Source organism: Amblyomma maculatum, chromosome 11 (assembly GCF_055883805.1).
Source record: "Amblyomma maculatum isolate TAMU_Amacu chromosome 11, ASM5588380v1, whole genome shotgun sequence".
Classification (NCBI taxonomy): Eukaryota; Metazoa; Arthropoda; class Arachnida; order Ixodida; family Ixodidae; genus Amblyomma; species Amblyomma maculatum.
Window position 1 is genome coordinate 97063099 of NC_139354.1, and position 20962 is coordinate 97084060.

Sequence of the window (20962 nt, forward strand, 5' to 3'; positions counted from 1 at the left end):
TCTGGTATTTTAGCTAATTTCCACGGCATGGGCTTACTGGGCCCATTCCCGAAGTCCTCTATAGATAACAGGTATATAGTGGTTGCTACTGACTACCTAAGCCGCTACTGTGAGACCAAGGCCATTCCCCGTGGTACCGCAGAGGAAGTTGCGCATTTCTTCACTCGTAACATTGTACTCCGTCACGCGGCCCCAATAGTCGTCGTAACTGACAGGGGAACCTCGTTTACATCGGCACTCACGAGCGAGGTCCTTCGACATAATGGCACCATCCACCACAAACCAACTGCATATCATCCTCAAACTAATGGACTAACTGAGCGGCTTGACAAGACAATTACCGACATGATTTCTATGTATGTAGACGACGATCATGGGATCTGGGACCGAATTATGCCGTACATCACGTTGGCATACAAACACTGCGCTCCATGAAACCACACGCTTCCCTCCATTTCATTTGGTCCACGGACGCGAACCTTTAACTATGCTGGATGCCATGCTTCTTCCAAATTCGGGTCCCTCCACTGTCGTGGGGGCTGACCAATTTATTCGTGATGCAGAAGCCGCATGCCAACTTGCCCGACAGCGAATTCGTCACCAACAAGTACACGACGCCTAGCGCTAGAACCTGCGACACCGAGAGGTGACTTACACACCCGATGATCAAGTCTGGGTTTGGAGCCCAATACGGTTGCGGGGGTGCTCTGAAAAGCTTCTGCGCCATTACTTTGGAGCCTACGAGGTGCTCCGTCACCTTAGCGCGGTGAACTACGAGGTGTTACCACAAGGCACTGTCCGCTCCACTCGCCATCCGAAGTCATAAATAGTTCACGTCGCCAGAATGAAGCCTTATTATAATCGTTAAACAATTTTAGGGTCAAAACCAGAGCCAGAGACTCCCGTATAACTTGCCCCGCTTTTCTATTGTTCCTTTAGGTTTGCGGCATCGGGTCGATGCCTCTTGGAAGGGGGGCAATGCCACACCGCTGCCCATCTTCTAGTGCCACCAAGTGGCCGAATGTCTTGGCGCGTGGCTGAGCGTCGTCCTCGTCTGTCTCGAGCTTCGCTTGATTAAAAAAAGGGCAGCTCGGTTGTTCTTCTGTTTGCTACGTGTGTTGGTGACAATATATAAAGTACCATATACATGTTCTACAAACCCTCGCTTGATTCACAAAAGAGAAATTCTTTTGAGTATGCACCATACCTGGCGTGCACGCAACACAAAAGGATGGATTTTCAGATCTTTCATACGAGCGCTATTTCTCCACAGCGACCTCGTAGGTTACTAATACCGCACGCTGTTTTTGTGCAATCTGCATTTGTAGTACATCCAAATCAGCATTAGGCAGCTAAACCTTGGTTTACTGTGAGGGTTTTACGACGAGATAAATATTCACACAGGTAATGTTTTCATATGCCCACAATATACAATTATTACGGCGGGCGAGAGACGTATCAAACACGAGTGCTAGCTCAACCTAATAGGACAATTGTTTTCCCCGGACACGGTATATTGCTAAGCACAGTAAAACGTGGACGCTCGGGATATATGGTGTACCGCCACACCATATATATCTTGTTTAATGCTCATAAGAATGTGTTTAATGACAATTCCCCCATAGTCTGTGCTTGACAGCAAGATGTTTTAACACCCCTGACCAACAAATTCGTAAAGGGTTTAATGCTGTTGAAATTATTTAAAAATATGTTTTAATTTGCTTAACACGTTTAATGTTCTTAAGGCACGCGCTAAATACAGCTCTGTTGTATTGTTCCAGTGTCTACCTGGTCAATGGGGGAAGCACTGTTACAATAACTGCATGTGCCGAAGAATTGGGACGAGGTCTGGTCTTCAACTTTTATGCGTCAATGTCCGTTCACCGCTAACAAGCCATATGCGATAGATGCACATCTGCCCAAATGGGACCTTTAGAAGACCTCAATAAACAGGTTTTCAAAGACATGTATTAGTGTAAGTTAACAAATACCATCACACAAACAGTATTCGTGCAGTTTTGTGCAGTGCAATTTTATAATGCAAATTATGGCTATCAGTCATTCACATTGGTGAAAACATGCGCCTAAACGCGACCATGAGTAGGCTATCTCATGTGTACTTGGTAATCCTAGCTGATGAATTCCTCAGTGATTGCAAGTATGAAGTGATCTTTTTCTAACCATTGCCCTGTTTCGTTGTGAAAAGTCACATGTGGGAGCGGGCTGGTTGGTTGATTCACAGGAAGGGAAAGGCGCAGCAACTGTCACACTTGCTCTGTGGACACCTGAACCGCGCCGTAAAGGAAGAGAGGAAGGTGGGAGTGAAAGTGGAAAGACAGAAAAAGGAGCCATAGTGGAGGGCTACGGAGTAATTTCGACCACCTGGGGATCTTTAACGTGCGCTGACATCGCACAGCACACGGACGCCACTTCGTGAGCCATGATGAGAAATGGAGATAATTTCTGCCTCTTCTAGACCTATTACCAGAACAGTATTAGCGTTATCATGATACCGACAATTTTTTGACAAAACAATGATCCTAGGGGAAGTTTTTTAATGGTATGACTAGCGCGCCAAATGCGAATATTAAAAAGCCCACGAAGTCAACCAGTTGACAAAGACCATATACAAGCCCAATAGTAAACAACATCTTCTTGTTTCTTCCTTTTTATATTGACAACACCTTACTTATTAACCCAGCAATGTCTCCGTCAAACTATGCAATGAACGCCGCTACTAGGACATTCAAATCAAATATGAGTTTCAGAAAGTTCACAAATGACTTTTGCCGCCCCGCCACGGTGGTGCAATGGTTAGGATGCCCAAATACTGTGCCGGTGCACCCGGATTCAAGCCCCACCGCCAGCGGCAGCGTTTCAATGGAGGTTAAACGAAGAGGAATAAGGGGGCTGTGCGCTGTCAGTATACTTTAAATAACCTTACATGGTCGAAATTGCTTAGTAGCCCTTAGCTACGGCTAGCCGAAACAAAGTGGCGTCCGTTTTGTACAGTGCGATGTCAGTGCACGTTAAAGATCTCCAGGTGCTCGAAATTACCCCGGGGCCCTCAACTATATTATCCTTTCTTCTTCTTCCTCATTCAGTACCCTCTTCCTACCTTCCCTTACGGCGTGGTTGAGGTGTTCACAAAAAAAGTGTGACATATACTGTGCCTTTCCTTTCCTGTGAATTATTTACTATTGTACTCGGAATCTGCCAGAAAGAAGACATATTATTTTCCGGACATAGAGTGAGTACATAATATTTTCCTTACTGAAGAGAGAAGTCAACCATGTCACGAAGTTATAGGCACGTACCTTACAACGTTCCAATACGCAATAATCGACTTCAATCTGGAATGATTTGCAAGCCTAATGATTTGTTGAAATGGAAAGTACTCTTGAACACGACCGGAACCTCAATGATTCCAGTACCTACATGATGACTCTTAGTGCTATGGGAAGCCGAATTTATGTAAAAGATACACAGACGAATAAAAAACATGTTACGAAAAATTCGAAGTAAGATTGGAGAAGACAGATGTAAATCTTACCAATTTATAAGAAAGCCTAAAGTACCGAACTTACATAACGGCGGAGAAGTTACATGGGTACGGTGAGAGAAATATTGCAACTTTAGAAGACCAGGGCCAACATATGTAAAAAAAAATGACACCAGCTTACCGGATACGATAGAGGTGGTGCCACAGGCAGGCACGCGCAACAGGCGTTCGGCAAACTACGTTACAATTGTTGCGAAACTTGAAATGTTTTGAAGGTTGTGTAAGAAATATATAACGAGTGCCCCTGCTAACTTGGACTAAGGTTTTAAAAAATATGGTTTGTCGTAGCACAGAGAAAGAAATATTAAGCAAACGTATTTCGCTTATTTTTTAATTATTGCCTTTAGGAGAGAAAAGGTAAAAGGAAAAGTTGATCTCGGACAGAAGCTAGCTACGTTGTTTTCATCAAACTAGCGTTTACGAAACGTTACATTTTTACCAGCCGCAAATGAAGTCTGGCACACAAAAAAACAAACTTCTTCGTGACTGTTGCGTCACTTTTAGGCCCAAGACGCGTCCCAGATAGCAAAACCCGCATTTCAGGGCCATGCTCTCTGGTTGTAGGCAGTTGGCGAAGGATTTTAATTAACAGCTGGTCAAGTGATAGCATTATTTGAAGGCCTATAAAGAGGGCGGCGTAAGTTGTTGCCTGATGAAGACAACATTTATTCGTTTTTAGAGAAGATATAAAACGTTTGTATTAACACTTTTTCTATTAAGGCAATAATTACAAAATTAGCTAATTAGTTTTTACTAATTATTCAACTGTAGTGAACGAACAATGCTGGAGGTTAGCATAGGTGGCTCTGAACATCTTTGAATTTGTTTCACTGTGTTAGCGCGAAAACTCTTGGTCCAAGTTAGCTGGGACTTCCTCCATGGCTGGGACACCCGGTAAGTTTGAGTAGCCTAGGGATTGCCACCGATGCATTAAAAATAGCATAATGCTTTCCAAACCGCCGCTTAACGAAAGCAGTGTAAGTGCTGCTTGATGTGCCCTCCGAAGTGGACTTATGCGACTATGGGCAACCTGCAATGTAGGGCGGCCCCAAAAGCAGGCCCACATCCGCGCTACATATGTAGGTCCATTTAATCACATATGCACTCTGAGTGTCGCGCCTTCGAAATTTTTCTTTACGTATTCGTATATTCCTGATGCTATTTATTTAACTAGTGAGCATCCGGTGAGAGGCACCAATTGAGCTTTAAGATCCCGGAAATGCTCGCTGCTTTAACTTATGACACGCTGCGGCCGCGTCGGTTGTCGCAAATGACGGTGGTGAGTTAGTGTCGAAAAAAAAAAACGTTTTTAAATAACTACAAGCATTACTGGCATGTGTACTGCTCGTATATAAATTTCGCCAGTTATAAAGGGCTCTGCATGCTTCCTGCCATCGATAGAAAGCCTCACCAATTCGACTGTGTCGTCGCCTGCTGTTGGTGCGTCAGTCATATAAATAACCGCTTTGTGCTCATGTGTGGTTCCCTGCTACACCGCCTGATTTTCGTGCCTCATATATATGTATATATATATACATATATATTGCCCATTAGGCTGCCGCGCTTGCATGTCACGCATGTTATGCCTTTTTATATCCTGAAAATATACTTAGTCGTACATGCCAAAGAAAGAAGCAAAAGAATGCTATCTTGAGTATAACTCAGTTTGCATGTGGTAAATGATGTTTGGATTTTCAAAACTGGATCGGCTAATGGACGCCGTATGGAGTGCTTCGGAAATTTAGACCAACTGGGGCTCTTTATTGCGCGCTGACATTAGAAACTGCACAGGCGGCTTCCACTTCGCCTTTATCAAAGCGCGGTGGTCGCTGTTGTGGACGCACCAATGTTTTGGGGCTCAGTAATCAAGAGTCCCCCTTCATGGATCACTGCCTTGTCGTGGCGGAGGGGCTTGCGAAACTCGATGAAGTCGTGAGCTCTGCAGTGTAGGGCCACCCAAGATAGACAGGTCACGGCAGAGAGTTCTGACAAAATGTGATTCACTGGAGAAGGTAATGGCAACCCACTCCAGTATTTCCTGCCAAGAAAACCCTATGGCCAGTCACAATACCATTAATGATATGGCGCCGGACGATGAGCCCCCCAGGTTGGAAAGCGTCCCACATGTTACTGGGGATGAACAAAGGGCGATTCGTAGTAGCTCCAGGACGAATGAAGCGGCTGGGCTAAAGGCAAAAAGACGCTCAGTTGTGGATGTGTTGGGAAGCGACCGGAAAGTCCGATGTTGCAAGGAGATGTATCACATAGCAACATGGAATGTAAGATCTATGACGCAAGGTAAACTCGTAGCGGTAGTTCACCTCAACGCCGCCATAAAGGCCAACGTCGCTTCAGGCCACGCTTCAACGGGACGTCGTCCGTTGCTGCCAACAAGACAAGCTCATTGCAAGCCGAACGCCACCTCGACGCCGACGCCATTGCCTGTACCCACGAAACGCGTCGCCTGCTTCGAACTGTAAGCTCGAACGCTGTCTCTTAGTGTGAAAGTGGAACGCTGGTTTTTAGTGTGAAGCATCGTGTCTATCATTAGTCTTTGTAGGTTGTGTTAGTTTTTTTGTTAATTTTGTTTGCGAGTTAGCATCTGTGTGTGTTTGTGTGTATTAAATGGGCGTCCGTGTAGGTGCGGCTGGCGTTTAGTTCATGCTTTCAGCCTGAGCGTTCTCCGGAGATCCGTGACCATTGGTGGCTTTCCTGTCGTAGTCGCCTTTACAGCGTTCTCGAGCCCTCTCGAGACCTTTGATGGGCCATCCTACATGTCTCCTTCAGCTGGGCTCGCAACTCAAGCACACATGTGTATGTCGCTTTGAGTTCCGCTGCAATCTCTTTATTTGCACACAGCTCCTTGAATATTGTCAAGTGCGTCTAAAGGTTCTCCCATACAACATCTCGAAGGGAGAGAGCCCAAAGCAAATAAAAGAGCTGGAAGGTATCTATCCCAATCGGTTGGTCTTTCCTGGCACATTTTCTTATATCATATTTTTGAGCGTCCCATTGAATCACTCTACTAGACCGTTACTCATGGGATGGTATGGCATTGTTAGTAAATGCCTTATAGACAGAAGGCGGTTAAGCTATTTCATCAGATTCGGCGTGAAATTTGATCCACGATTACTTAAAACCTCGTTGGAAATTCCATAGCTAGCAAACATCTCCTAAAGACCTTCAGCAACTTGGATACTGTCGATGGTTTTCAATGCAACGGCGTCAGGATAACGAGTAGCCATGTCGGCCAAGGTAAGCACATATCTATTGCCTTTAATAGATCTTGTAGAGATTGGTCAATGTCAATAGCCACTCTGAAACAGTAGGCCGATAGTTGGCACCTTGCCCAGTGGTACGGGACTAACTCTTCCCTTTGGGATTGTGCGTTGCAAACGTAGCATGACCTAACAAAGCGTTTAACTTCGCTTTGGACGCCTGGCCAAAAGAACTCCTTGGCGATTCTGAACACCGTCTTCTGAACCCCCTGGTGTCGGGTCACAATGGTTTCACGTCCTAAGCGTAAAAGCATCTCTCGCAAATGTTTTGGTGACACGAGTGGTTGGACCTGCCTTCTTGAGCTAAATATGCATTTCCTGTGAAGAAGGACGTCTACGTATTGAAACTGAAACAAGGTAGGACTCCGTCTCCTTTTCTGCATTTCTCCTATTTTATCGAAGCAGCTTGCAAGCTCGAATCTTCTCTTTGCTTAATTGCCATTTGGCTCGCTGTTACTTTCAGACAAATTGCAACGGGAGTAGAGAGCGGCCGCTGCGTCGCTCTGGCTGTCTCTTTGCGCTCGCGTCTCTACTGCCGACAAAAAACTGACTGCACCATCCCCTTGCTAGCCAGTCGTATTCCTTTCTTGGTTTTGGTGCTTCCGAACATCGATAATTCTCTAAGTGATCAGGGTCATTGACGCTTCTTGCACCCGGAATGTTTCCCAAGATGAAATCGTAGATTGGTTGCTCTACACATTTTGTCAATAGCTCTCCGGTATAATAGGGGGTTGACACTAGAATCCTGGCTTCTGGCAGATACCTAACCGTGCTTTCCACCAGAGTGTCAGCGGTCGCTTCCACTGTTAGGTCTTCATTCCTCACTAGGCTTCTCCGAGCCAAAGCTGTCTCTAAGTACCAATATATGAAGGTCCCCTATTAGTCCAACCATCGCTGGCATTGCTGGTTTCGACTTGGGCGTTCCACTCTCTACCCCATTTTTCTGTGGCGTTTGCTGCTCTTTGGGCTGTGGAACTTTGGCTGGTGTGATAAATTCTATCTTTAAATCAACAACACATGCAGCTCGGTCCTGCATTCTATATTGGCATTCTTCCACAGTATACCCTCTCCTTTTGCAACCTTCACCCACGACCTGCGTCCTCGGGCCGCACTACTAGATCTACAGACAGCTGCACGGTGTCCTACCCTGTTATAGAGGGAAACTCTGGTTGGTGCCTTGAAAGCCCCGCCAGAGGATCTTGGTTTTGCTGAATTAAATTCTGAAACTTTCTGATTTTATGCCTTCCCCTTGCTTATATTCCTGAGATCTTGAGCTTCGAGAAATTGGTTTGCATTCTCGGCAACCTCTTTAATAACCCCAAATTTCTTTCTTTCAGGAATACTGCTAGGTTTGGACTGCAGCATACTAGGAACTGCACTGTCACCAGTTTGTCACGCACGCCTTGAAAACTCTTTTCTGTGTTCGACATCTCAAGCCACTAGCTATCGAAGTAATTGGCTGACCGACATGCGAACTGCTCAGCGGTTTCAGAATCCCCAGGTTTCGTGGTGCGGAAAATCTCGCGGAAACCCTCTGCTGTGAGCCTGAATCTTTGAAGTCCCTTCTTGAATTTATCGTAATCCATGGAATCAGACGCAGGCCTACTACCAAACACATTCAGCGCTTCCCCGACTAAACACGTACTCAACACTGCTGCCCTTTCACAGCACTCCCAACCTTGTCATAATGCTATCCGCTCAAATCGTTGCAGATATGCATCCAAGTCATGTCTTTTGTCATCAAAAGGAGCCAGCAGCTTCCTCGGACAAACTCTCATTGATCTAGGCGCTCCGATTCCTAGTTCAAAGCCCCGATCGTCATCCATGCTCCCCTCGCGTTCTCCAATCAACTGCTGTTGTTTCCACAGCAAAAACGTTCTCTCTCGTTTAATTATTCTTATTTCACGTTCCTCTGCTTCCCTCGCTTCTTCCTTCTCACGCGTTACTCTTCTAACTTCGCGTTACTCCGATTCCTTCGCTTCTTTCGCTGATTTCTGCTCCTCGTTCCGCGCCTTCACGCGCTGCTTCACGCTCTCACTCTGCTCCACGCTCTAGCTCCGCGGCTTCACCACGCGTATCCTTACTTGCCTGTGCTCTTTCATCTCTTAACCTGTTCAATTCTTGCTCACAGGCTGATCGCCTACTCTTTGCTCATAGACTCACCGCCTCCCCCAGCTTAAGAGTCACATGTAATGTCATTGCCAATTCCACACTCTTTGCTGCCGAAAAATCTCAAAGGTCCGAGACAAATAGAATATAATCAAGAAAATATATCCTGGCAGGCTCGACACTTTTCTTTGTGACGAATCTCAGAACACTCAGGCCGAAATCGCGGCAAAAAGCGATAAAAAGGCCACTCGCCGAGAGATCCGTAGGCACGGTCAGATCAAAAATACCGAAGGAGATGTTCCGCGTAGTGCTGCGACCGCACGGTGGCGCCGATCAGCTGACAAGGAAAGCGGGACCGAAGCTACGCCAGGTCCTGGTTACGGCTGCAGGCCTCAACCTGAACGGGGAAGACAGATTCATCGCCAACCCGAAGAATCAGTCCCTACTAATCATGACCCCGGAGCTCGGCAGGGCGAAGCGGTACGAGCAAATTACGACAATAAAAATCGGGTCAGTTGAGATAGACGCAACTGCTCACGCGGCCATGCCGGAGGGCGGCAAGGGCGTCATATACGACGTTCCGCTGGACGTCACGGAGGAGGAAATTCGGCAGGGACTCAGAGATAACCCTGGCTACGTTTGAGCGGGGAGGCTCGGGAAAAAGTCCAAAACCATGCTCATCATTTTCGAAGACCAAGAAGTCCCGCGAGAGGTGTGGTTCAACGGACTGCTATACCGGTGCAACCTCTACAAAAAGAAATTCGATGTGTGCTACGCATGCGGCAACCTGGGCCTTCAGTCGGACGTCTGCCCGGACCCCACCAGCCCTCGATGCCGAGGGTGCAGAATGCTTAATCCACCGGAGGGGCACGAACAAGATTGCGAGCCGCAGTGCCTACTGTGCGGCGGCTGCCACCCCCTGGGGCACAACCGCTGCAGAAGCATGTACCGGACCCCGTACATTCTCAAAGTCCGACAAGCGGACAAAGAAGCCACCCAGGCTCAAAACAAGCAGCAAGAGCCATCGCAAACCCGGGGCAGCTCAAGAGGAAGAGGCGACGCCGCGGGCACACCGGGCCGTGCGAGAGACTCCAGCGCATCCGTCACCAGAGATGAGCCCAGATCCAAGAGCAAGAACAGGGGGCCGCCACAACCACCGCCACCCAAGGACGACAAGAACCACTGGCCGAAGCCCGGGGAGACGCCGGCCGGACAAGCAAAGACGAATGAAGAAGTTAACGCAGGCGGTAAGTCGGTCAGCTTCGCTAGCGGGGTCTCCGAAGAAAAAAACTTGGAACTTTCGGAATTACAGCAGACTCAAGCCGAGCATAGCAAAGAAGTCAGAATCATTAAAGAAGACATCAAAGAGATTAAAGAAACCCTCAAATCCGTAGTCGAGGTAATTAAACAGTTAAAAGAGGCAAAAGCTATACCTCCACCGGCACCTCGGATGTTCAGGCCGCCCGACATACGGGGCCCCGGTGGGGCAAGCGAGAGCAATTGTGGCAGGGACAGTGACGACTCAGATGAAATGAATATCGATCAGGCTAGACCCGCGAAACGTAAATCAGACGACACTAGCGTAATTGCACAAGCCAGAAAGCACGTCGCATTTAGAAAATTAGCCATGGATGAAATCATAGACTTCGAATTGAACCTGAATAAGAAACTCGAGGCGAGATTTGGAGTGCTAGAAGCGATACTTCAAGCCCTTTGCAACGCATCGGGTATACAATATCAAAATCATAATGGATCCAAAAACGTCTAAAATTTGGCAATGGAATTGCCGGTCGTTGTCAATGAAGCGATGGCTCTTGCAACAGTACGTAGCTAGCCAGAACACACAGCCTTTGGCAATGGCTCTGCAGGAAACGCGAGGTGTATGGAAGCTTTCGGGGTACAAAAGCTACGATAGCGGGAAGGGAAGTAAAACACAGGTCGTGACGTACGTCAAAAACAACGTCGCCGTCGTCCAGCACGAAGTAGGCAACAGGGAGACCGAAACGGTCTTTGTGGAAATCCTGACCGGTAAAAAGAACAGAGGCAGCATATTTGTACTCAATGTGTACAGCTCCCCGAAGTGCACGAAGGCGAGGTTTGGCCCGATATTTAAGAGAGCGATTAGCCTGGCAGGTAAGAACCCACTAATAATAGCCGGCGATTTTAATGCCCGACATCGAGAATCTGGTTACAGGACCAGCAGCCCGAAGGATCAAACGCTGTTCGAAGATATCACTGAGTCAAACCTCTACATCGCTAACGACATTAGATGCCCGACGAGGGTGGGCAATAGTGTGTCAGCGGACACAAACCCGGACTTGACTCTCTGCCATAGAACTGGCATAGTCAAGTGGACGAACATGCATCAGGATCTAGGTAGCGACCACTACGTGCTAGAGGTAGAACTAAGTAGGAAAGTGAGTGTTAAGCCCGCTGTGTGTCGGACGGAAACCCAAGTGGATTGGGATAAATTCAGACAGATCCGAAAAACGGGAAGAAATTGGAGATATAGAGTGCATTCAAAATTGGGCCGCCCAATTAATTACCCATCTAAACGAGGCCACCGAAGAAATTAAAGGCGAAGCTCTGCCTGAGGCGATGGATAGCAGGCTATTCGGCATGTTCAAAAAGAAAGACGAGCTAACGAAGAAGCTCAAAAAGCAAAAGTGGAACCGCAATCTCAGGAGAGAGATAGCCAGACACAACGTCGAAATAGAAAAATACGCCCGGAAACTCGAGTCGCAACGTTGGGATAACAAATGCGACGAGATGGAGGGCACCATGAATGGGGCCAAGACCTGGCAACTGCTCAGGTTCCTGATAGAACCCAGTAAGTCCAAAACGGCCGCCAAGATAGAACAGGTCAAGGCGAGGTATAACTTTAAGGGTACGGACAAACAGCTTATTGACAAGCTCAAGTCCACGTACGTAGCTCCCCCCGCCACAGCGCATTACAGAGATTACAACGGAGCAGCGAACAGCGAGCTTGACGCGTCCATAACAGTGGCAGAGGTCAGAGCGGAGCTGCACGGCCTAAAAAAACGCTCGGCCCCCGGGCCGGACCTCGTTAATAACAAGACGCTCGCAAATCTGGACGACGAATCGATCAATGCCCTAACCAAATATTTAAATCAGGTGTGGGAGAGTGGTCAAGTACCCCAAGAGTGGAAGAGGGCTAAGATCACCCTAATCCACAAGCAGGGAAAACCACCGGGCTTGGAGAATCTCCGCCCAATATCACTAACATCCTGCGTAGGCAAACTACTTGAGAAAGTTATTCAGAGGAGGCTAACCAAATACACCGAAGAGAATGATGTGTGGCCGGCTGAATTGGTCGGATTCAGGCCCGGCCTTTGTACGCAAGATACCATGCTCAGACTACATAACGATGTTGTCAGAGACTTCAGGAAAAAAAATACGAAAGCTATTCTAGGCTTAGACCTTAAAAAAGCTTATGACAACGTCAGCCACGACGCCATTCTCGACGGGCTCGCTGAGCTTAGAGTAGGCGAAATAACCTACAACTACATTAGATCATTCCTGCGAGACAGGACGGCGATCATCAGCTTTCAGGGCTTATGTTCGGAGGAGTTCCCGCTGGGTAACAGAGGCACTCCGCAGGGGGCTGTGCTCTCACCTTTCCTTTTTAACATCGTAATGAGAAAGCTGCCCAGTAAGCTTGGCTATCTCGATGACTTAAAACTAAGCATCTACGCGGACGATGTGACCGTCTGGATGTGCGAAGGGAACGACTCGTACATTACATCCAGGCTCCAAGAGGCAGCAGATATAATCAGCAATCACGCAGAGGACGTAGGTCTATGCTGTTCGCCAGAAAAATCGGAGCTCCTGGTAATGACCAGCAGTAATGGGAAGTTAACTCCAGATATCAAAATTAAAGTCAACGGAAACGAAGTCCCGAAAGTAGATGAAATTAGAATATTAGGTATGATTATCAACCGTAGGGGCAGTAACACAAGCCTGATTAAGAAATTAAAAGGTCAGGCGGAGCTCGTAGTCAGAGTATTTAAGAAGACGTCCAACAGAAGGAGTGGTCTCACGGAGGCTAGTAGACTCAGACTCGTGCAAGCTTTTGTCACGAGCAGAATGTGCTACGCGACTCCATTTCTAAATATCATCAAGACCGATGAACACAAATTAAACACCATAATTAAGAGATGCACGAAGTGCGCTCTAGGACTCCCCATAACTACTTCTAACGACATTCTAGAGAAAATGGGGTTGCATAATGAGTGGAAAGCTGGCTGCGGCAGTCAGGCTGTCCCAGAGAGAGCGACTCGCAGGAACGGGGGCGGGTAGGCAAATCCTCGACTGGGTAAACCTACTAGCGCCCGGGGAAGGCGAAAGTGTCAGAGAAAGCATAGATCGAGAAATCAGAAAGCATCTATACGTCTCGCCCATACCGAAGAACATGCACCCCGTACACGACGAGGGGAGGAGGAAAAGAAGAGCTAAGCACCTCGCTAACAAACTGGACAAACTCCCGCCGGGACCGGTCGCCTACACCGATGCAGCGATCGGGAAAGAAGGCGACGTAACCTCGGTCGCCCTATTAGACACTGGGATCGCCATAGGAATAGAAAGAAACCGAGATCTACCGCCGGTAGAGGCGGAGGAGATTGCAATAGCCATTGCCATTGCACGACCAGGCGTGAAACACGTCATCAGCGATAGCAAAGCGGCGGTTAGAAATTTTAGCAAGGGTAGAGTCAGCAATCGTGCTGCAAAACTTCTGAACGAGTCGTCTCTCGCCGAAAGCGTGACCGTAATCTGGACCCCTGCACACGCCGGTCTCGCCGGTAACGGGGCTGCCCACATGCTCCTCGCTACCTCGGGGTGCTGCGGACGCCTCCACAACATCTAACACCAAAGAATGTATTGGTACCTTTAGGAATGTAACCGAAACCTGAAGAAAGACCGGAGGATATATCCGCCACCGGTTAGATCCCTGAGTAAAAAGGAATCGTACGACTGGAGAGGACTCCAAACTCGAAATTTCTTTTCGCCCCTGTGGAGGAGTCGGACGGGTGCCAGAGGGCGGAAGAGGGACGGTGCAGAAACCGAAATTTGTAAATTTTGCGGCCATGTGGCAACATTAGATCATATAATATGGAGATGCGTTCGTGCCCCAGGGCACAATGCGATTAAAACTAGCGATGAATGGGAGACCACGTTAAAAACGCAGCGATTCGCCATCCGCCTGGCGGCCGAGGCTGAAGACCTCTTCTCCTAGACGAGGCCGGGTGTCCTCTGGCCGCGGTGCGACAGACTGCCTCCCCGGACACCTGCGTGCGGACCCGTAGGGGGGCTGCTGCACCATATTCGGCGGAAGTAAATGTTCTTCCTTCTCCTCCTCAGGCCGAAAGCATAAACTAGACGCCAGCCGTATCCACACGGACCAACATTTATTACACCCACACACACATATTCTATCGCAAAAAAATTAACAAAACACTAACACAACCTACAAAGACTAATGATAGGCACGATGCCTCCCACTAAGAGACAGCGTTCGAGCTTACAGTTCGAAGCGGCCGACGCGTTTCGTTGGTCCAGGCTATGGCGTCGGCATCGAGGTGGCGTTTGGCTTGCAATGAGCTGATCTTGTTGCCCGCAATGGACGACCTTCCGTTGAAGCTTGATCTGAAGCAACTTCGGCGTTCGTGACGGCGTTTAGGTCAACCTTCTGAAAGATGAAGGTGGACGGTGGTACGAGCTTTGGCGGTGCCCCATGGATGTAGCAGGTGGCTGAGTAGTCGCTCAATCCCAGGAACCGATTCGAAAATAGCCGGGAGTCTACGGTGCAGTGTCGTACAAAATGAGGGCGCCGGTACAGCTGCCAGCGTTGTTCACTCCCAGCCAAGGCGTCTCTCACCTCCTGGAGCCTCCGCTTCTCTGGATTTCACCCGCTTGCCTCTCGATATCGCGCCTTTTTATAACCTCCGCATTGATACGCGTCAGCCTTATCGCCGTCTTCGTCGTCTTTTGTTCACCAATCAGCGCTTGCTATGTCACTGACTACTCCTTCATCATCATAAAGCTTCGTTGGTCCACGTAATCCTTTTCGCCATCGTCGTCTTCTTTGCTTTCGCAAAAAGTGCACCATCCTATATGTGTCCTTGCGCGCGCACTCGTCCGCCGTCTTGAACAGTGTGATCATAAAATGAGGGAGCCGCCAGCAAAGCAAGTAATAGGAACGGTGCCCTGGGAGGTTTAAGCTGGCACGCAAAATGTAAATTTCATTTGGCTTTCGGAAATAGAAAGTCAATATTCTCTAGGAGCTGAGAAAGTTTAAAAATGCAAATGACGCCGCCTTGTGAGCATACTTGAAGTAACATTCGCTAAATCAACTGCCCGCACTGCCCTACGCATTACTGAGCATTATTGCTGCTGAGATACCAAAATGCGCTCTTTCAATTAGTCCCTGGTGGAACAACATCTTTAGGCTACCTGTCTGAATAAGAGGCTAAATACGTTCCAGTAACTGAAGCACAGAATCGGAGCACCCATCTATCCTAATGCTCCCGTCATGTGTTCGCATTTCTGAAGATGCCATGTATTGAAGAAAATTTTAAGGTCCACCGGAGGAGTAACTGCGGAAGCTTAGAAATGACGTTCTTTCCAGTGGAAAATCAAAATGAATAATTTTTTACTTTTGAAATAATTCGGTATATTCGCAAAGAATATTCGTAGTGCAGCTTTAGACGTTTCTCTAAGGCAAAGAATTTTCGGCGCTGAGTTTTGCTGCGGAACACAAAACAAGACAACCGAAAAAATGTAGGTCACAATCATATTCGGCACATTTTCACAATAATGCTCTCAAACAAATGTCTTTGAAGCACGAAAATGTTTCTTTTACGACAGAGCTTCCAACAATCATCATTATTCAGATAAAAAGTTTGTCTATAGGCAAACCTACAATCAAAGATGTCGGTTTTCATTGCAGAATGATGATGATGTGGTTCTAATGAAGAGTTTGAGGTCCTTAATTTAATACGTGTTTCAGCTTACCCGACCAACGCCCCTGAATTGTTTTTTTTTATTGATTATCACCACAATCATATTTGTAAAGTATCTCGCCTCGAGCCAGTAGTCAGTGTACCACCGAAACGACCAACCTGCGCGCTTCCCCGAGCTAGCATGACTCTCCACACCACTCCTTTGCATCTGTATGACCAATACAACGTGCTTATTACAATATTCAGGAATTTTTTTCTGTTTTCGCGTCTACGCCCAACTTAACCTAAGCAGCGCAATATTGTTTGTGAAGTACATCGAATAAACAGTGTTTGCCCCTGGAACAATAGCCCTGCTCCAACCTCTTCCACTAGCTGCTGCTAAAACCGAGGTTACGTACCAGCTATTATAGCCATGCTAAACTTGCTTCCCTATTTTTGCATGTTCGTTGTTATGCTATTTCGGCCTAACTTAGCATGGTTACACTTTAAGACACATGTAAACCAAATCACTAGATGTTGAGAATTCAATCATGTGAAGAATGGCATCAATAAGTTGACTCAATAAAAATACATTATAAACGCCTTTTCTATTACCCCCTTGAATTTTGACTCCTCAATCTCTGTATTGTGGCGCTAGAACAGTGTTAGATGAAGAAGTACCACTATGTCAGGATTGAGCAGAGAATTGCTGTTACTGGTTTAGCAAGGACAGCTGCTCCGGTCGAAACATATTCCTCCTAAAAAAATCGCGTGTTATGTGCTTCGAGAAGTTTATTAATTTCTTTCGCAATTCCAATCTTAGGCAAAATTTTTATTGGTGCCTGACCAGAGTTATCCTCTTCATATGCGCGTAGTTTAATGGGTCCTGGTCTAATTTTATTATGAAAGAACTACTGGTTGAACGGAAAAGACAATTTTGACGTATCTGCCTCTTGTCTGTCACTGAGCAGAGGACGTATAATGTCGGCCGTGCACCAATCGAAAGTCAAAACTGCCAGTGACTGTTAGAAAGGCGAGTTTTACTTAAAGAAAGCAGCGATAGGTTTAGTAATCACAAATTGAAATTAACGTTAAGGCACTATATATAACCGCATGCCATTGACAGCATTATTTTTCTTGTTTTCAACAGCCAGCAGCACGCAGCCTTTTCACTGCTACTGTAGCACACGGAACAGCGCCTGACTCATATTTGTACTGAAACGCGCCTTTATCAATTTTAGTCCAATATGAGTCGAAAGTTTTCCCGACTGTTCGCAGCGAGGCACAACAGTTTCATTAAGGTTCCAGACTTTTAAAGGTTCGTTCGATCTGTTATCTAGATAGTTCTTTGCCGAATCTTACTTTAGCGCGGCCACATTCTGTGGGCATTCATAGAATTACCACCGACGAGCATGATGACGACTTCCGACGCCGCTATGTTTCCATAATATTTTAAGCAAAGAAATTTTTTTCCATGCAACGCTGGTCTCATTTTCCACTTGAGGCTGCCACTTGCGTAAAAATATTGTTTTATTTTTGTACTGAATCCGCTAATTGCTTATTTTGAACTGATCAGCTATATCAGCCTGGACGCTGCATTCTTGAGGCATTCTTTCTGTCCCATTTTAGGGCTATTGATTCTGTGCTTACATCTTTCACTTGAAGGAGGCCGTGCAGATCGGACCGAACATGTAGTGTAGGATCAATCACTGTCGTAGACACACTCTCGCGTATCTGTGAGTCGTGTGATGAGTTGGGGACGGCCTGTGAAAAACCTCTTACCTCCTCTCGAAGGCTGGCCATCTCCTCGTCACCCAACACTCATAGCCCCCCCAGTGTCCACCTGTACCCCTAAAAGCATACAGTAAACCTTCCACACCTAAATAATAATGTTTCCTACTTCAGAATCAAATAGAGGTTCCCGAATTATCATCCAGAAGAGGTGAGCTGGAGCCATTATGAAATGCAATTGAGCCGGAGGTTCAGTTTGAAGCAAACCATGAGGTAAAGCATTTCGCAAAACGAAAATTTAAAAATTGTGCAATGCAACATCGATACCTTCTCTACTCCTATCCGGTCAAATGCGCACATAGTGATGGTGGAGGCTACCACTCAACTAACCCTAAGATATCGCAAGAAATCACTATAGCGCTCGCGATTTGTGTCCCAACTCAAAAACAGCACTGCTAAATTTTCTTGGGGCAGTGTCCACTCTGCCACCTACAAAATACTGACCCAGAACTCCCTCCTCCGGCAGCACTAAGCTCACCTGGGTACCCGCGCACTGTTGAAAGCTAGGCATGAGACCTCCGATTCGGTAGCCCGAGGGTCTACAAAGTGGGAACAGGCGGACCTTATGCGGGGGGCTCTAAAACAGCGTACGTGTGCCTTCGATGAACTCAGTGTGAATGCTCGTGCCAAAAGAGAAATGTACGCACCCCTGACTTTTGTAAACATTTACCAGGGGCCATACGCGAACCATATCTTCTCCCCAATTTTCTTTGTCAATTTTGACCCATCCCACCTATCTGCCCTCTCTGCAAAGCACAGAAGGCAAACCTGAAGATAATCCACCTAAAATATCCGGCTTCAACTTCACCCGCGGATGCGGTGGCGCTCCCTATTGGGAGGACTGGAGGCCTCACTATGCTTCATGGACCCAGAAAGGCAGAAGATGCGTTACCAGCCATGCTGCTATTGTCACAGACCTTTTAGGTATGAACGTTGTAGTCCGGTGGGGTCCAATAGGGAGCCAGGAAGCATGGGAGGCGCAATTTGATCGGCGCTATAAAGTTTTCACTCTTCCTCTTTTTGATGCTGATGTCAAGCTTTATTCATTGACACGCTCTCGATACGCCCTGCAGCCTCCCTAAAAGAAAACGCTCAAAGGTTTGTTTTCTTTCGCCTGGCTTAAAAGCTATCCTACGTCCTTAAATAAGGCGCAAGTAGGCTGTCATTACAAGGACATATGAAAAGCAGTGGGGCTTGAGGCATAAAATTGTTTAGGCACCTAGCGACTACACACATGGCTAGAGGAAACTACGTGGCGTAAAGGAGCATGAGACGCCTAAATTGAGGTAAAGCAAAGTAGGGGACATATGTGTGCTCCCTCACTGGTCACTGCGTCAAAAAAATATTTCATATCGGCGAATAAAAATGGCGCTCTCTACCCTCTCAACACCATATTTCGAAACAGGAGAAAAAAAGCAAAGAAAACAACTCAGGGACTCCACCACGCCCATCAAGACGCCTTCAGGTGGCGCTCGGTTTGTTGAATTCTAGCTTTCTAGCTTATTCTCCCAGAGGTTGAGTTTTTCCTCCCACACCGCCCCCGCATTAATTGGTCCATCCTTGCGTCCAGCCTTCTCGCGCACGATTGCACAGCTAACACCTTGTGTCGTGTCTTCTTCGGCAGCAGGCTTCTGCGGTTTCTTGACCTATAGTAATCGTGTGCAAACGATAGCCCCGATTATCCGGGTTGTTGGAAGCACATACATATAGGTCAGAAGACTACAGTCAACAGCGGCGCAGCCACAGAGGAGCACTTCTCTTCATATCACTGTCCCATCGATTAAAAATTACCGCACACTACTGCTGAGCACGCCTTTCCATGAGGCTCCTTTTCTTAGACCGTCCGCCAGCCTCCTGTTTCTGTAGCATTGGAACCATCTACTGCAGTTCCTCAGGGAATTGGTGCGATTGCCAGCAATGACTCTGGATGGATACTGGTTGATTATCGTGGGAGTTGCTCACGTACAAACATGCCGTCGTCGTTTTTATAGTCAGAACGAGCCCTTTCCTGTCTCTTTCCTGAATATTTTCTTTCCATCCATACAGCTCCTTGAAAGAAAACCTTCTACATATTCTTCTTGTATTTGTTCTTGTCTAAAAGCTCTTCTACCTCATTAAGTGTGATAGAGGTAACCCGCAATTACTAACAGATACCCAAAACTTGTGGGTTGAGGTATAGCAATAAAATGATAGGGATGCGTGAGCAGAATTTCGAGACTACGCTGAGGGCTATAGGGAACGTCGCAACTGCCTCCTAGCAATGATGCAATTAGGAAATTGATCTTCTATGCCTTCCGTAACAAACTTTCATTGTGGATTTCGGTATTTGTGCTAGCTCTTCAAAACCGAGCTGCTAGCACTATTGTTGTTCAGATCATCGTAATGGGTCTTCAGCCAACAAGTCATGTAGCCTTAGCGATATGCCTTAAAAACTCAGACAATTTGAACGTATGTGCGGAAGGGCAAATATCTTTGCCAAATAAAATTTCCTTCTAAAGGAATGTGCACCTCACGAGAAAAACAGGGTAGGTATAAGTATACAATACTAGATTAATAAACTCATTTGCTGCATTGCGGCTGAGGTACGAACCAACAAAAAAAAATTGGTGAAAAGAGCGTCAATATTTAAACGGAAACTTAAATTCTGTAAGTTGCTTATTATGAAGATTGTAACCAAAAAGTCAGATTCCAAATTTTTGGCCGACGTCACTTTTTGCTTGTGGTAAGGCCAATTTTGCAATGTAAAATTCTGTCGAAATCCAAACGTTTTCGTGTCCTTATGCTTCCTACTATATGATGGTTGTTTCGACATTTCAGTGATATAACGTATCAAATGTATGTGTAAGATTTATGTGCAGATATTTCACAATATTTGAAGTAACGCTCAGTTTCGCGGTAGCAACAAAATTGTCTAGAAAGTCCAGGAAGCAGTGAAATTTATTTAACGTCGCTAGTGTCACCATTAAACTCATAGCTGCGCCGGTTACACTCAAATGAAGTACATTGCGCTATTCCCCCGCCTGGTGCTGTTTTTTGCCGCAGTTGTCGAGTGAGTATTTTCAGATAGGATAGCTTAATACAAACTTTTGAAACAAGAAATGCTTCACATATTTGATGTATATAACTGACTCTTAGCTGGAGAGGCACTATCGAATGAACTGTAATGTCATGATTGATGTCATGTTACACATGAACATTGGTTATTCTGTACGCTCTTCCTGCTTCCTGCCAACTGCGCGTTTGGCTGCAAACAAAACAGGCAT

The 20962-nt window shown here is 46.7% G+C and overlaps 1 long non-coding RNA gene and 1 pseudogene across 2 annotated transcripts in view; one reads left to right on the forward strand and one right to left on the reverse strand.

Annotated features, from left to right (window-relative positions):
- The window catches only part of LOC146174453 (uncharacterized), a 53311-nt gene that overhangs the window by 9089 nt on the left and 23260 nt on the right, over positions 1 to 20962 (forward strand). The window lies entirely within an intron of this gene.
- On the reverse strand, positions 7272 to 17711 carry LOC146174454 (uncharacterized; annotated as a pseudogene).